The sequence below is a fragment of the Cicer arietinum genome, chromosome 5, assembly GCF_000331145.2.
Source record: "Cicer arietinum cultivar CDC Frontier isolate Library 1 chromosome 5, Cicar.CDCFrontier_v2.0, whole genome shotgun sequence".
Lineage (NCBI taxonomy): Eukaryota > Viridiplantae > Streptophyta > Magnoliopsida > Fabales > Fabaceae > Cicer > Cicer arietinum.
In genome coordinates this window covers 60907818-60924685 of record NC_021164.2, presented here as the reverse complement: position 1 = coordinate 60924685, position 16868 = coordinate 60907818, and positions in this window count along the sequence as shown.

The following is a 16868-nucleotide window of genomic DNA, read 5'->3' as shown; positions in this document are numbered from 1 at the left end:
CGTACCGAATTTCAAGACGGAAGGATTAAATAAAAAATTGTTGATTCGTAAATGTAGATAAATATAATCTTGAACAAATTATGTTATATATTGTATGTATTATTACTGCTATAGTATTATTTAGTATAAATACAAACTAGATAAAGAAATTCTTTGAAAAAACAAGATTCTACAATAATCACGTATTACATCTATTCCTATAAATAATTGACCTATTATTTATTAATAGGCTTAATTGTTTGGTCTCTTTAGCTGAATCACGAAAGTAATCTCTCTATTTTATTTTTTTTCAGTTTTTGTCTCTAAATAGAATTTTGGTCGAAAATTTGATGAAGTGTCATTTTTTAAAACTGCACTATACCAGTTATGATCATAAATTTCAGGTACAATTATTGCACCACGAGATCTTGAAGCATGGTGTGACTTAAATAAACGCAAAAAAATAAAATTTCATCAAATTCTGAACTAAAATTCTGATTGAAAGACTAAAACTGGGAAAAAATAAAATTAGGGAACTACTTTCGTGATTCAACTAAAATAGAGGGGCCAAAACTACAATTAAACCATATTAATATTGAATCCAATTGATTCAATAGGTCTAACTAAATCTCGATTATTAAATTGATTTAAGTTTAATTTATCTGATTAAACATTTACATAAAAGTTATATTATTTGTAAATATTTTTTATACTATTAAATTGATTATAAATATTCTCCATATGTGATGTTGATTAATTGAGAATCATTTTAATATACTTTATATATATATATATTTATCTCCTCTATATTTTTAATTTTCTTTCATCTTCTTCAATTTATCCTCTATCATCTCCCTTTTATAAATGAGACTGATGAAAGGATTTAAATTATTGTCAAATATCTCATAACGAAAATATATATATCTATATAATATGATGTTGACGGTGATTTGAGAGAATTGAAGTAATAAGAATGTCTCATTTAACTCTCACCTTCAACAAAATTTAATAAGTAATCACTATCAAATTTATTATTCTCACTTGTATTATAAAAGCGTTTAGTTTAAAAATGATAGTTATACAATTATTTAGAAAAAATGAAAAATTAAAATAAATTAAGATATTCAACGTATTTTTCTTCTTGTGTAAGTAAACTTAGTTTGGTATGCGAATTTAGCTCACGTACGTGAATTCAGTTTTTGGTCGTGTTGTCGCAGTTTCAAATCTAAAAATAACAATGACAATTCCATTTTCCCTTCCAACATTTCAAGTTCATCTCAATAAATCATCTCGAATATCAAACAACATGTCGGTGAAAACACATTAGTGCAATCCACCATAACATGTTCAACACTATCATTCATAGCGTCGTCAATTTTGGGTTCAATACAATCATTCATTGCATCCAAATCAGGTACAAAATCATCATACATTTCGTAAAAATCACGTTCTAAACCATCATGCATTTCGTCAAAATCAAGGTCCAAACTATCATACATTTCGTCACTATTATATCCCCCTTAATCCATTTATCTGCATCAAATAAGAACATATCAAAAATTCCGGAATATGTGAATTGAACTGAGATCGCAAACGTTTATGTGAAGCGAATTCACGTATGTGTACGTGAACTAAATTTACAAATATCCTTTTGATGGATGAAATACTTTAGAGTGTATGAATGTAACTAAGTGATGAATTTCTTAGCACTTGAAGTTCTTATTTTTCTTTGAGCTTGGAGTTTCCTTTATAGGCTTCAAGGAGGTTCATGACAGCTAATATGACCGTTGAAAAGGGTCCAGTTGTCATGTGTCAGATTGCGGAAAAAAGTCAAATTTCAAACTAAGAATGTTCTTGACTGAACATTCTTCGTTTTTATTTTTTCTATCTTCTGCATAACTTCCAGAACTGGTGCTTTTTTTGTCATGTTCTTTGGACAATCTTTGAAGGTTGCTTTATCAAGAGTATATATGTCTCAAAATCATGTTGAAGCTTCAATTTCAAGAACGTTCTTGAGTTATAACTTTGAGACTGGAGAATGATCTTCTCGAACATAGAGAATGATCTTTGTCATTTTTACTTTGAGTCATGCATTTATTCTTTGATCTTTTGGAGTGTTTCTTTTGCTAATGTGAGGGTTGTACATTCCTTGTAGAGTATTGAAAATGCATTTGTAAATTGCAGGAGTTTTCCTTGTATTATCAGATAACTTAAACTTTCTTGATGACATGAAAAATGTGGAGAACGTTTTTGGTTTTCCATAATCTTGTCAAGTTCGTTCTAGGTTCTGGTTGTTCATATTTTGTTTTTTGCTTAAATTGATTTTGTTTGCATTTCTTAGTACATATCTTGGATTTTCACATTCAAAAGTACATGTTAAATTAACACATTATTTAGAATCATAATTAAAGTCTTAATTAACTTCTGTTTGTTTACATTAAAACATTAATTGAGATTTTGTCTTCACAATCTCACTATTTTTTATGGTGACAAACATGTTAATTTAAGTTTTAATTTTGATTCTAATTTTAATCATAGAGAGCTTAAAAGCTCCCCCTCAATATATGCTACATATTTTGAACCAAAATATAGAATTTCATTGATGCATGAAAAATTATTATTTAATTATTGAGTGGATTCTTATGCACTTTGATGAAGTGAGTGACTTCTTGTTTGTTCATTTATGCAATTCATGTTTCTTAAACAAAACTCAAGTGCAATCATTAGTAGACCACCATTAATAAAACTTAATTATTTATTTTATAAGGTATGTTGTCATTAAAATATACATCAAAAAGGTTTTTGTCTCGACAAGTTATATATGGATGAATTGTGGTAAGTGAGTTATGAGGTTAAGAATGGTCATGAAGAGATAAATTGAGTTTAAAGAATGATATAAATACGCAAAAACATTTTGAATATTTCGTTTTTATAAAAAAAATAAAAAATTGAGGGGCGTGGGTAGAAAAAAAAATGAATGTGGATAGCAAAATTGTTGTTTTTTTCTACGGCGGTTTAACTCATCAATCATGGCATCTTTCACCGCAAGATCCTTATAAGTTCAGCATCTCAAAACATTGCAAAATGCATCAAATCTCCTTCAATTTGTTCATCATTCGAACTTCGTTGCTTCTACATTCCTTTATAGCAACTTCATCTTCTTCAGACTAAAATATCTTAAACATATTCTATGCTACATTCATCAATATGGGTATAAATCTGTCACTAAAGCAACTCCCACAAAGAAAATCACTCATACCAATGGGGAAAATAAACCTACCACTAAGGCAACTTCCACACAGAAAATCACTCATACCAATGGAGAAAATAAATCTGTCATAAATGCAACTTTCACGAAGATTCATATGTCATGACATGAAGATATGATATCAAATAGATATATTCACACACAATCCACTATGAATTATGTCATGTGTATTCAAAATCACTTTTTTAAAATCATCACTTTATTCACATATTATTAAGAACACATACACACATCCATAGTATGAGTATCACATATTCATAGACAAATAATCATAAAAATTATGACTTTCACCACATACACATAAAAATAGAACTTGATATCTAATAGGCTATAAAAATTAACACGTTAACATGTATAACAAGAAAATTAACACTCCAACTAATATACATAATAAAAGTTAAAACTTTAACACATACAAGGTAAAAAATCAAACTTTATTTCATATCCATCATAAAACTACAATTTTATCATATATATCATAAAGTTTCATACTTCACTACAAATAAGTCATATATTACAATTCAATCTCAACAGAAATTAGGGTTTTATTATTTTAATTCATTAGTCTACATTATTTCCTTTTAAAATATAAGTAACCACAATTATTTATTTCATGTCATTCAACTAACGGCATAACTATAATTTGTGTGGAGAAAAACCCTTACTTTGGCCGTTTTTCTTCCTAGTACAAAGCTCTAAGCTCCACAAAGTCGTTCACAAGAAAAAAAATTCTAAGTTTTTGATACCGAAAAAGAGGGGGTGATGGTGGCTAGGATTTTGGTATTACTTTATTTTTAAAGATTTTTATTTATAAAGGGTTTTTGAAATAGGGTTTTTAGTAATGACTAGGTTTTCAGTATCCTTTTCTTAGTGTTGGGCCTAAATGAGGAATAGAAGGGATAAAATATTATTATTATCATCATTATTATTATTATTATTATTATTATTATTATTATTATTATTATTATTAATTTTAAATAAATCAACAATTATCAAAACTAGTTTTTTTAACACAATTTCATTACTAACATATTACCAATATTTCAAAACTAATATTTATAAAAAGTAATTTAAGTAATTACTATTTTAAAATACATTAATAAAAAAAACTCTCATATGCACAATATTAACTACAATTATGCCTATACTATTTTACAAAATAATTACATAAAAATACTACCAACTTTATAGAATAGTCAAAATGATAAAATAATTAAATTTAACATAAATAATTTTTATTTATTAATAAATCCCAATAAATACATATAAAACCATCATATCATAGAAAATATATAGAAATAAAGAAATTAATCACAATATTACCACTATCTTATGACTATTATTTATAAAACAAATAATAATAGTCTTAAATAATTAAAATATAACTATGCACACATTTATTATGTAGTTTAACGCACACAAAAATATCACCACAGATATCTAATGCAAATCTATACGTAAACTTACTCAAAATCTTACCTCTAAAATACTTTTGCTAAAATACCATTATATTTTTGAAATAAATTAAATAACAAATAATTTTTATAATTTATATTGCTCATTAAAATAAATATATATATGATTGTTAAATCATAAAAATCTCACACATATAAGAAGAAGTAATCATAAAATTAATTAAATTTTGTTCCTGATATCAAGATAATGGACTTCCTGTGGGCGCTTTTGAATTAGAAGAGTTTAAAATGCTACTTTTTTCTATGCAATCCTATAAATTCTCGGGTTCTGATGTTTAAATTTGGGCTTCTATCAACATTGGAATTTGTGTTGAGATGAAATTTTTGCGACTTGTTGTAGATGGCTGGACATGGGTGTGTTTCGAGCTAACACTAATTCTTACAAATATTGAATTAATCCCCAAAGGAGGGTAATGATTTTCATCGATTATGCCGGTCAAATGAATGCGAAGCGAGTGGACTGCTGATTGCTATTAGGTGGGTAAAATATCTAATAAGTATGTGGTGGACAAATTTCATGGTCATTGGGAGAACTACTCTGAATTAGGAGTTATTATTTAGAAACTCTTGTATATTGAGTTTGTTAAAACACAAGTAAATGAGATAGCTCCATATTTCTATTGATATTCATGATTATACAACATTATTATTAATGAAATGCTTCGAGCAATTTATTTTAAAAAAATAATTTAAAATATATAAATTATAATTATTCTTATTTTTTTTAAATAAATCTCATTTTTATTTAAAAATATTGAAAAAAGTTAACTAATTAGTTGGCGACAACTATTTATATATGTCATATATGAATTATATGTTTTAACGACTACATCGATAACACATTTATAGAAAAACAACGAAAAAAATATATAATTAATATGCTATAATTGTTTTCATTTTTATATCAACGATATCAACAAAAATATTAATTTTAACTAATTTTTTAGTTATAAATTTTTGTCAAATATAATAATTAAATTATATAAATAAATAGTATATAATAATTAAATTATATAAATAAATAGTATATAATAATTAAATTTGTTCTTCATTCTATAAATAAATAGTATTTTTTAATCCAAAAATTTGGCCAGTACACAAAGGAAAACATCAAGTAGTCTACCTAAATGAGGAACGAGTGCATCGGGTAAATGACTATCAAATAGGTGTAATTTTTCTTGTAGTAACTATATAGGTTTAGTCACTTATTTGTATCGCTTCAACTTTATATTTTATCTTCAAGCCATTGAAACTCGTGCACTCCAATATTTTGTCTTTGTTGAATGTAATTTACCATTTTTTTTACATGATTTGTTGTGACACAATTTGCATGATTTTTATTGTGATTGAAATCTTTGCACAACAACTCCATTCAAAACACTTATTGATATTTTTCTTCAAATTTGCTCTCAATTGTAATTTCATAGTTTCTTTTTTGCAAAATACTTTTATAGTTTAATACATTTGTAAATGACAAAATATACACCTTAATTACTTTGTAATTCTTAAAAGTGGTTTTAATTATAATTGATGGTGAAAATAATTGGGCACCATGGATTGCCTAATTTTTAATTTTTGAAGTTACATAGAAAAATAATGTTTTACTTTATTTAAATCAGTCACACACTTCTGCAATTATGTGTTAACTCATATTTTTTTCTTGTCATAATAGATGATAAATTTCACTGTAATTAATTTATTCGAACTAAAAACAAGACATCCAATTTAATAATATTGATATTTGTCAGTTAAATTAATATTTAAGGACAAATGCATAAGTAGGGTTGTACAAAAAATCCAGTTATAAGACCGAAATTCAAAATCGAATCCAAATATATTTTAAATATCCGGTTAAAATAATATGGTTATAATCCGATTTATTTATCAACTAATTGGATACCCACTTATGTTTTATATTTAGATTTGGTTTTTATCCACTTAACTCTCAAAAACTCTAAATCCCCAATATTCTAAAACGATTCTGATTTTGCCATCACCGACCGAACTTCCACCTTTCGGAAGCGTTTTCCGATAATTTTTGTCATCAATTGCTTATTACTAATCAATCATATTGTATGATAACTAGTTAATTAATTAAGATATTTAATATTTATTAAGGAAGACTAAAATATGATAGACTAAATATTTTAAATATAATTTCTTAAATTATTGATTTTTAAATGATGAATTATTTTTAAAATGTTAAATTAATATGTTACGTTGGAAATGATATTGAGATTTAGATATTGTTCAAACTTAACTTAATTACAAATGCTCAAGACAAAAATTAATATATTAAATCCATTAGATATTTTAAATTTATTAAATCTTGTGGTGGCAGTCCATCTCGGTCTTGGAAGCAAACTTTCAAGTGCTTGTATTTTCTACGGTTTTATTATGGTACAATAATTGTTAAATCTGATCGAAGAAACTTTCATTTTTTTGTATTTTCTATGGTTTTAGTAATAAACAATTTATTGAACATTATATGAATCAGAATCGGTGGTCTTAATGAAGTTAATAATAAATCAATTTTAATCACAAGTTATTATAAGCAATTGAACATGTTCAATTTTAATCACAAGAGAAAACAATTATATAGCTAATATTTTTTTTTTTTATTGAACTTTCATTTTGTAAAAGTATTCGATTTTTTTTAAATAACCAGTTTTTAAATTATAAATAAATGATTTTTTAAAAATAAATATTAAAAAATAATCAAATTTGAACCTGTTTAAAAAATATATATATTGATTTTAAAATTGAATTTTTCGAAACTAGTTGCTTAACTAAAAATCAATAACTAATTTTACAATTGATTTTATAACCAATTTTAAACCAATAATAAATTTAGTTATAAATCTAAATTCATGTATTAGTTTTAGTTTATTTAAAAAAAAAAAACCAAGAATGCACAATCCTACGCACAAGTATTTTAGCATTGTGTTATCGTAATTCAATTTAATAAGAGAAAATTTGTCTCATCTAGTAGTTATTTCAAATTGTATGGACTTTATTTTATTTAAAAGATAATCATGTATTACACTATTAGTAATTGTCATTTATTCTCATATAACTTGTTCTCCTCACATAAACTTAAGTTCAACCGATTAGTCTGAAGCACATACACTGTTAAATAATAAGCTTATATAAACACTATACATTTTTGTCACTTTGATTAAGTTTGACAACAAATGCAAACTTCAAGACGTCTACAACACAAAACCTGTAATCCACACAAAAATATCTCCAACCATCTCCTATTTTAGTGTTTGTCTTAGTGTTATCCGTTGTCAGTATAGGGCAACTGATTTCATTACCTGAAGAATGAAAACATAAAAAAGTATAAACTGTATAAACTGAATAAGTAAATGGATGAACAACATTTTTAAATAATATTTTGATGTATAATATTTACTAAAATCATATATTACTTTTACTATTATCTATTATGTTATATGTTATTTCAATTAATTTTCTATTTTTACACTTTTTCTTGTCATTGTATATTATTCATTTTTTATATATATTGTAATAATTAATAATTATATTTCATTTGCCTCACGTTTTTGTTTTGTTATATGTATGCTCAGAGAAGACTTGGAGGCCCATTGTCAAGCAAATTATTGGTCCAAAAAAAAATCAAGCCCATTAGGCTATTTCACAAATGTTTGTCTTGTGGCTTATGACTTATAAATTGAAAAATATGATTAACTGATGATTGTAAATTAAGTTTTCTATTTGTCACCTCTTCACTTCAATACATTTAAAAAAAACTATTTTATTGTATATAAAAATAGAAAATTTTTGAAAAAAAACATTCAGAATAGATATTTTCAAAATAAAATAGGAAATTTCAAAAAAAAAAATAATGTCATTATTTTGGAGTAAAATTTATATTTAAAAAATTATAGTAAAATTCTAAATTTTCGAAACATTCATCTTCTGTAAAAGTTTCGAAATGTAAAATTTTATTTCGAAAATTTAGTTTTTGAAACTTTCGAAAAAATTATGTTTTGAATTTTTGAAAATTCTGAAACTTTTGTTAAAACTAACTTCAAAAATTTCAAATTAATTCAAAGTTTTGAATTTTTTTTGATTAATTTGAAACATTAAAAAGATAATTTCCGGTTTTCAAAAATCTTTCAAAAGTTTCAAACAATACAAAATTTCTAAAATAGGAAATTTAATAAACTGGAAAATTAATTAATATTTTTGAAATAAGAAATTTCAGAAATTAAAACAGAAATATGAAATTTTCGAAATAGTAATAGGAAGTTCTAAAATAGGAAATTCCAAAAAAAATATTGTAACTATTTTGAAGCAAAATTTACATTTCCAAAATTTGGGTGAAATTCTAAATTTTCGAAACTTTCATCTTCTTTGAAAGTTTCAAAATGTAAAATCACGTTTCGAAAATTTGATTATCAAAATTTTCAAAAAAATATATTTTTCGAAATTTTGAAAGTTCCAAAACTTTGCATTTCAAAACTTTTGTTAAAGACGAAATCTTCCAAAATATTTTATAAATACAATAAATTATATTTCAAAAATTAAAAATCAATTCAAACTTTTGAGAGTAAACTCATTTTGTATTTCAAAAAATTTATAATCAATCAAAGTTTTAAAAATTTGAAAAATTTCTAATAATTTTTTGTTAAAGTTTCAAATGTGTGAGTGAAAAATAAATTAACTTTTTATATATAATAAATAAATAAACAGGTAAAATAATCTGTTTAAGTATATTGGAGGTAGAAGGTATAGGGGGAGGTGACAAGTAAAAAGCTCTTGTAAATTTTAGGGTTAGCTTGTGAAATAATTTAATGGGCTTGGTTATTTTTTGGACCAATATTTTCTGGATAATGGGCCTCTAAGTCCCCTTTAGAAGATAAATGTACCATGCACCCCCTCCTCCTACTTCTCCTACTTTAACTTCCCATCCCCCATTCTAAATGAAAATATCATTTTGTCCATTAAAAAAATTAATTACTCCATTATTCCCTTCATTTTTTGAAACTTCTAAAATTTTTAAACTTTTGAAATATAAAAAGTGATTTTTTTTTTTTATATTTTTGAAACTTTTGATAAACACAAAAGTTTGAAAACGTAATTTTCCAAAATATTTTGACATTTTCTAATCTTTTGATAAATCTGAAACTTTTGAAATATATTTTTCCAGAATTAATAAAAAAAAATGAAACTTTTGATCAATTTGAAAGTTTTGAAACTTCTGAAATAGAAAATTTCAGAATTATCGAAACTTTCGAAATAGAAAATTTCAGAATTATCGAAACTTTCAAAACTTTCGAAATAGAAAATTTCAGAATTTTCAAAACTTTCGAAACTTCTGAAATAGAAAATTCCACAATTTTCAAAACTTTCGAAATAGGAAATTTTCTATATTTAGAAACTTTCAGAACTTTTCAGATTTGAAAACTTTCGGAATTTTCTCGATTTGGAAACTTTCGAAATTTTCTAGATTTGAAAACTTTTGAAAGTTTTCATATTTGGAAATATTCGATACTTTCCAAATTTTTGAAATATAATCCTTATTTCGAAAATTTGAAACTTCCGAAAAAGTTCAAAAAATTTGGAGTTTTCTATTCGGAAGTTTTAAATATTTCGACAGTTTCAAAAATTCTAAAAATTTCAATTCGAATTTTTTAAAACTTTCGAATATTTTAAAATTTTATTTAGTTAAAAGAGTAAAATTATATTTCTATAAAAATAGGGGGTGGGAAGTTAAAGTAGCTGGGTGCATGGTACATTTCTCCCTTTAGAATTAGAAATGATTGATTGAAGACTACCTTTGAAAGGGACTGCAAAAACCTTTTAAAAAACATGTTTAATATAGTTTTCATTTTCTTTTTTATTTCTATTTTTTCTCTCTCATTTCTATTTGATTTTGATGAAAAAAAAAATCAAGTAAACTTAGGAAATCGTAAAAATAGAAGAAAAAAACATGATTACCTTAGTTTTTCTTTCTCGTTTTTTTTTTTCTATTTGATTTTTATTAAATAAAGTATTAATAAAAATTGAAGGTTACCTTAAAATAGAGGTGTATGAAACCGAGAGTAAGATTTGAAAAATAAATAGAAGAAAAAAATCATATATAATGTAGAAGTTGTAAAAACGGAAAAAAAATGTAGACGTTGATGGGTTTAATTGGCCTCTCCAAATCAAATGATTGATGCATTAAGACATAAAATTAATTTTAACTATATTCATTTCAATTCAACATACAACACACTTAACCATGTCCAAAAAAATATTCCTAATAAGAAGATTTCCAAGTAACTTGACTCAACTACCATGGATAAGCATTACTTGATTTTGGATTGAGTGTGATAAAAAGTGAACTTAAAAGGAAAATTAAGTTGATATGAGTTATTTTGACATTGATTGAATTTGTGGAATACAATTCTCATAGTAGTTATTAACTTGAATAGTACATGCAATGAACAACATGCACGAGGCAAAAATTACATAACATCCTTCCATGTTTATTTTATTTTCCCACTCCTCTATGTTGGTTTCAGAAAATTCAAATTACAAAATATTAGTTTTGTCAACATTAATTTTGATTAATCCTTATTTATAGATAGAGCTTACTGATGAAGAAAATAACAATATAGACTCTGTATTTGATGAGATGTCAAAATTATATATTAGAGTTGAATGGTAAAAATTAGAAGTAATTAGTTATCTAAAATTTATATTAGACTAATATATATTTCCCGTATAATAAAAAGAGAGTATACATAACTTTTGTATACGTGGTAAGGCAGTATATAAAAATCGTGAGCCAAAACCAATGGCCACGTATCTAAAAATATACATATTATAAGTAAAAAATTGGCATGGTAATTATTAAAAGCAAATATTTTCACTTTATTGTATTTTTAATATATTTTTATTTTAATAAAAAAATATTTAATATTAATAATTGAATGTTTGATTTTTATGAATTAACAAAAATTTATTAATTTGGTCTAAATTTTGAACATTCTACATCAACTTTTGCATTGACTTAACTTTCTTTTATAGGCTAAATTACATTTGTGATCCTTTAACTTAATTTCAGGTAACGTTTTAGTCCTTTATATTTTTTTTTCCCGATTTAGTCCTTTATTCCTAAAAATATCAAATAAAGTATGAAAATATGAGTTTATTTGAAAATTTGCGTTACGAATTTGATAAAATTTGTATTATATTGAAGAATATAATTAATTTTATGAGTTTTGATTGATTTTTTTTTCAATTTTTGTATAAAAAAGGATATCATTGTTGAAATTTTAAAACATAAAATATCAAATTGTCACTTAAAATTAAAATAAAAGACCAAGTCGGAAAATAAAAAAGATAAAGGAGTAAAACGTTACCTGAAATTAAGTTAAAGGACCACGAATGTAATTTAGCCTTCTTTTATATTTAGAATTAGAAAGAGGATTAGTTTATATTTAGGAACACTTTTATAAATATGTAAATTATATTGTCAAAGTAAATCATATAGCTACATCTGTTTATTTTGTATTGAAGAAGGGAAATACAAAGGAAGGTGTTGAGCTTATATAGCCATCCCTCAAGTTCCATGACGGTTACATTAAAAAAACTAACTCAACCCTTAGATAACCAACTCAAATAACCAGCTAACTAATTAGGGGAATTAGTTAATCATAAATAGAAAACTAACTTAGAAAGTATATACGATAATAAATTATTTACAAATTTATATCGTGTTTCTTTTTTGCTAAGTTGAGTTATTGCAATATCTAACGTGAATGTATTGCATATATATTTTACATGTAGCAAGTAAGCTTGGTAAGGTTTAATCAATGAAAAATAACTATTACAAATAAAATATAACAGTTAAAATTTTAGATTGGATAATGGGTATATGCGGCTCCTCACATTTTTTAGATCAATGGAAAAAAATCATTTTTTAATGGCAAATTGGAGACATCTAAAAGATTTAAATATGGAAAAAGATGTTATAAGAGCAACACATGTAGCAAACAATCTCCTAAATAATTAATAATTGCAATTGATCATTGTCTTAAGAATAAAATTCTTTAACCCAGAAAAACGAGTAGACCACTAATGGTCTCTCACTTTGTAAGACACCATCAAATTTTTTTTGAGGTTATGATATTTTAAACATGTTTTTAATTTTTTGAAATATCTTTAATATTTATTATTCTGGTAGTGTCTATTGATTAACATCGTAAAATTTAGTGACTTATTAAATTGATGTCATGTTGGAAAGTATATTGTCAATTTGGTACTTTGTATTTAACTAAATGTAAATAATTGGACACTATAGCTATATTTTCTTTTATACAAGAGACCTTATATTATTAACTCAAAGAAAGTTGAGAGATGGAATCTCCATCATCGTACATTAAAAGAGAAAGGAAGTGAGGAGTAACATGCTCAACAACAATAATATTAAAAGAGGGGGAGATAGCCACATTGAGCTAGTATATGAGCACATCTATTCTTTTCTCTTGGTGAAAAGCTGATAGTTATAGTGCAAGTCAGATTTCGAAGCATCACATATATATCTTTGAGGACATTAGAGGTTAATAGTTAGTATGGCCTTTCTTGGCCATGTTGAAGAGAGATAGAGAAACAATTTCAAAAGTAACTTTCTTGATCTGGAGGTTGAAGTAGCTAAAATATCACTAGAAGAAGTGTTGAATAGATATATTATATTTTTTTTACTTTTCTTTTTCTTTTAAAACAATATCCTCCGTGTGAGGATAATAGATTAATTTTAGAGGATAGAAGTTTAGAATTGAAATGAGAGTTTGACAAAATAAAGATAAAAGAGTACAAAGAACGATACACGCCAATTTATATTGATTCACCTAAAACAGGTTACTCAGTCTTCACTTACTTGTGAGTTTTTTCACTATGGCTCAAAAAAGTTTGTCCTCTTGAAAAGATTTTCATTGTGTATTTTCTTAGCCTTACCAGGCTTACATATACAGTTTCTCTTTTTGTTTTACATCACTTACACAATTATCAGCAAGTTAATATTAAATTGAGGATATACAAGATGTTTGAGAGATTTGATAAGAAATGATTATTCCAATATGAGATACTTTCTAAGAGGATGATATCAAAGATATAATTAAGATTAGTAGAAATATATAATTAAGATTTGTTGTGTCTGATAAGACGAGATCATCTGAATTTATAGAAGTGATAGTGCTTCAAATATGAGGAGAAGCAGAAAGTATTTGTTGGAGACTTAGATGATTGTTCATGATCTTTATTTGGAATTGCAAATATGCCTTTAAGTTGTCCTTGTTAAAAGAATATTGGGAGGAACAGTGTTCCAGTCTATCCTCGGATAGGAGGATTAAGCTTCAATTAATTCTGATGTGACTTGTGTTTTCTGGTTTTTTTCTTTCCCAACATATGTAGCGATTTGCCTTATAAGTCAAGAACATCACTTTTTGTACATTGGTACTTTTACTCATTTTCTCATGTGGCGAGGATGAATAGACAGCAAAAGTTCATCCTCTCTTATGCGTTGTTTATCCTCTGACATAGAGGATATAAATCCATCATCTCTTTATATTGTTTATCCTCTTACATAAATTCATTATCTATTCAATATTGTTTATCATCTGTCATAGAGATCATAATTTCATCATCTTCTTTGTTTATCCTCTGACGTAGAGGACACATTAATATGTATTAAACATTTCATCTGATCAAGAAGGTGATGAACCTATTTTCTAAATTTGATACACTCAAGATCACAAGTTAGATAATATACATAATCAGAATCTTTGAAACAATTTTGTTATCGTTAAAACATTTGAGAGAGATTTTGTCTCAATAGAGGTCATGTACCAACATGATGCCATAGAGGAAGGCACACATTTCTGCAAATACAAAACTGCTAGAGCTAACTTTATAGAAAAAAAGTCTTTAATAAAACATCTATTATGATCTTGAATTAATCTGCCACAAGCAAAAGTGTCGTTAGTTGCAAAATGTGCTCCATCAATATTTATTTTAAGTTTACCCATCAGAGACTTAGACCATACAAGAGGATATTGACGATTGGCGTTAACCAACGTTGTTGGCAAAGACAAGTACGAATAAAATCCATTTGGTTGTTGACTTGATACCATATATCCTTCTCCAAAATTGTATGTTGGGAGAATATTAACGAATTATGATTTTTTCAAAGGAAGTTAACCGCACATAAAAAATGAGTGTCCACGGGTCATAGCCACAGGGTGATGTGCATCTTAGTTGGTCCTTTCCAATTCCAAATTTTCTTGAAGAGAAGGATATCGTGTCGAATTTTTCGATCATCAAAGATAATCTTAGATGTTATCTTGATGCTAAAAATTCTATCAAAAGTCGGTAACTAATAAGCAAGATCAAAGTGACCCAAAGAAGGAGACAAATGTTGTTTGTAATAAAAGCTGGTAGAAGTTCATTAAACTTGATCGAGTTCCAACCATCCTTTGAGTTGTAATCTACAACGAAAAAATTATCTTCACAAATACGAATAGCATGAAAAAAAAATAGAATCTAACCTATCACAATTGGGAATACAATTGTCTTTTTAGAATTTGGTATCCGTTCCATTACATATTATCCATTGGATGCTACTATCAACTTGAGACCAAACTTTGCAAAAAGATTTCCAAGTTTGAGAGGTGGTGTTTTTGCTTCTCATGTGAGGCGGGCCACAATCATACTTGATATGCACAATATCCCCCAGAGTTTATTCTTGTCTGTCACAACCTGTCAAACAAACTTCAACATATATGCTTTATTCAAAGCTACAATCACTTTTAAGTATACAAATATATTCCTAAGAAATAAGATGGCATTTTCACCGTTAATGTTGTCCTAAATAAAATTGTGACAAAACATTTCCGCCTCATTGCCGATAATGCAATTATGATCCATGACATTACCATCGATGTTCGGCAAGATTATTAATTACTTAATTAATACCACTATGATCCATTAAATTACCATCAATGTTTGGCAAGATTTACTAAACTTTCTTCAACCTTAGCACAATAAGATTAGCCAATAGTTCTCTTTGATTTCCCTTTACACGTGAGTGTTATTCTTCTCCACTCATTTCAAAAGACAACCATTTGAAGTGATATTTACACTAACGAGTATATCACCAAATTAATTTCTCACTTTGTAGGGTGTTATCATTTAAATGTTTGTAATATTTATCCTTTCATTTATGTCGGTTAACTAACACTGTAAAACTGATTAATAAATACAATAATTTAAATAAATTTATTATTAAAATAATAAGATCATAAATTAATTATTTCTCTAGCAAAAATAACAACATACTACTAACATTAATCATTTAAAAAAAAATATTCGATTAAAATTTAGATATATAAAATTTATGTTACATATTTTGTTGAACAACTATGAAAAAATATGAACAACTATGAATTTATACTACTAAACTATAATAAAATTAATACAACAAGCTCTATATACAGATAAACTATCTACTATCGAATGATAAACTAACTAATCTCGAATATACAAACTCTAACACCCTAGTTATCAATTCAACTACTAACTATTAACAAAAATTTTCATGTTAACCATTGATATATGATATAGTGTGATACTATTATTTAATTAATATGCGTATTTTTTTTAGGAGTAACACATGTTTAAACATAAAAAAAAATTGATGTATTCTTCAAAAAGAAAGTTTTCAAACAAGATGAAAATCGTAAAATAGACATATTTGATTTGATTGAATTGTGTGAAGTTCTAAAAACGTGTGTGAATTGTGTGACTTGTGAAAATTGTGAAACTTGTCATAATTGAAATTCTAATTTTTTTTAACTTGTCTACTATGTATGAATTGTGTGAAACTTAAAAAAAAATATATGACTTTTAAGAATTTTATTTATAATATTTTAGTTAATATTTGTCGCTACCCGGATTACCCCGATATTTTGTGCATGATCCGCCACTATGTATGTATATTTTATTAGAATGTGTAAAATAAAATATTATATTTGAATAATATTATTTAATCTTTGAAAATATTTTATAATAAATTTTTAAATATTTTGATACTTTAATATTAATCTTAGTAAAACAATGAATGAGTACTC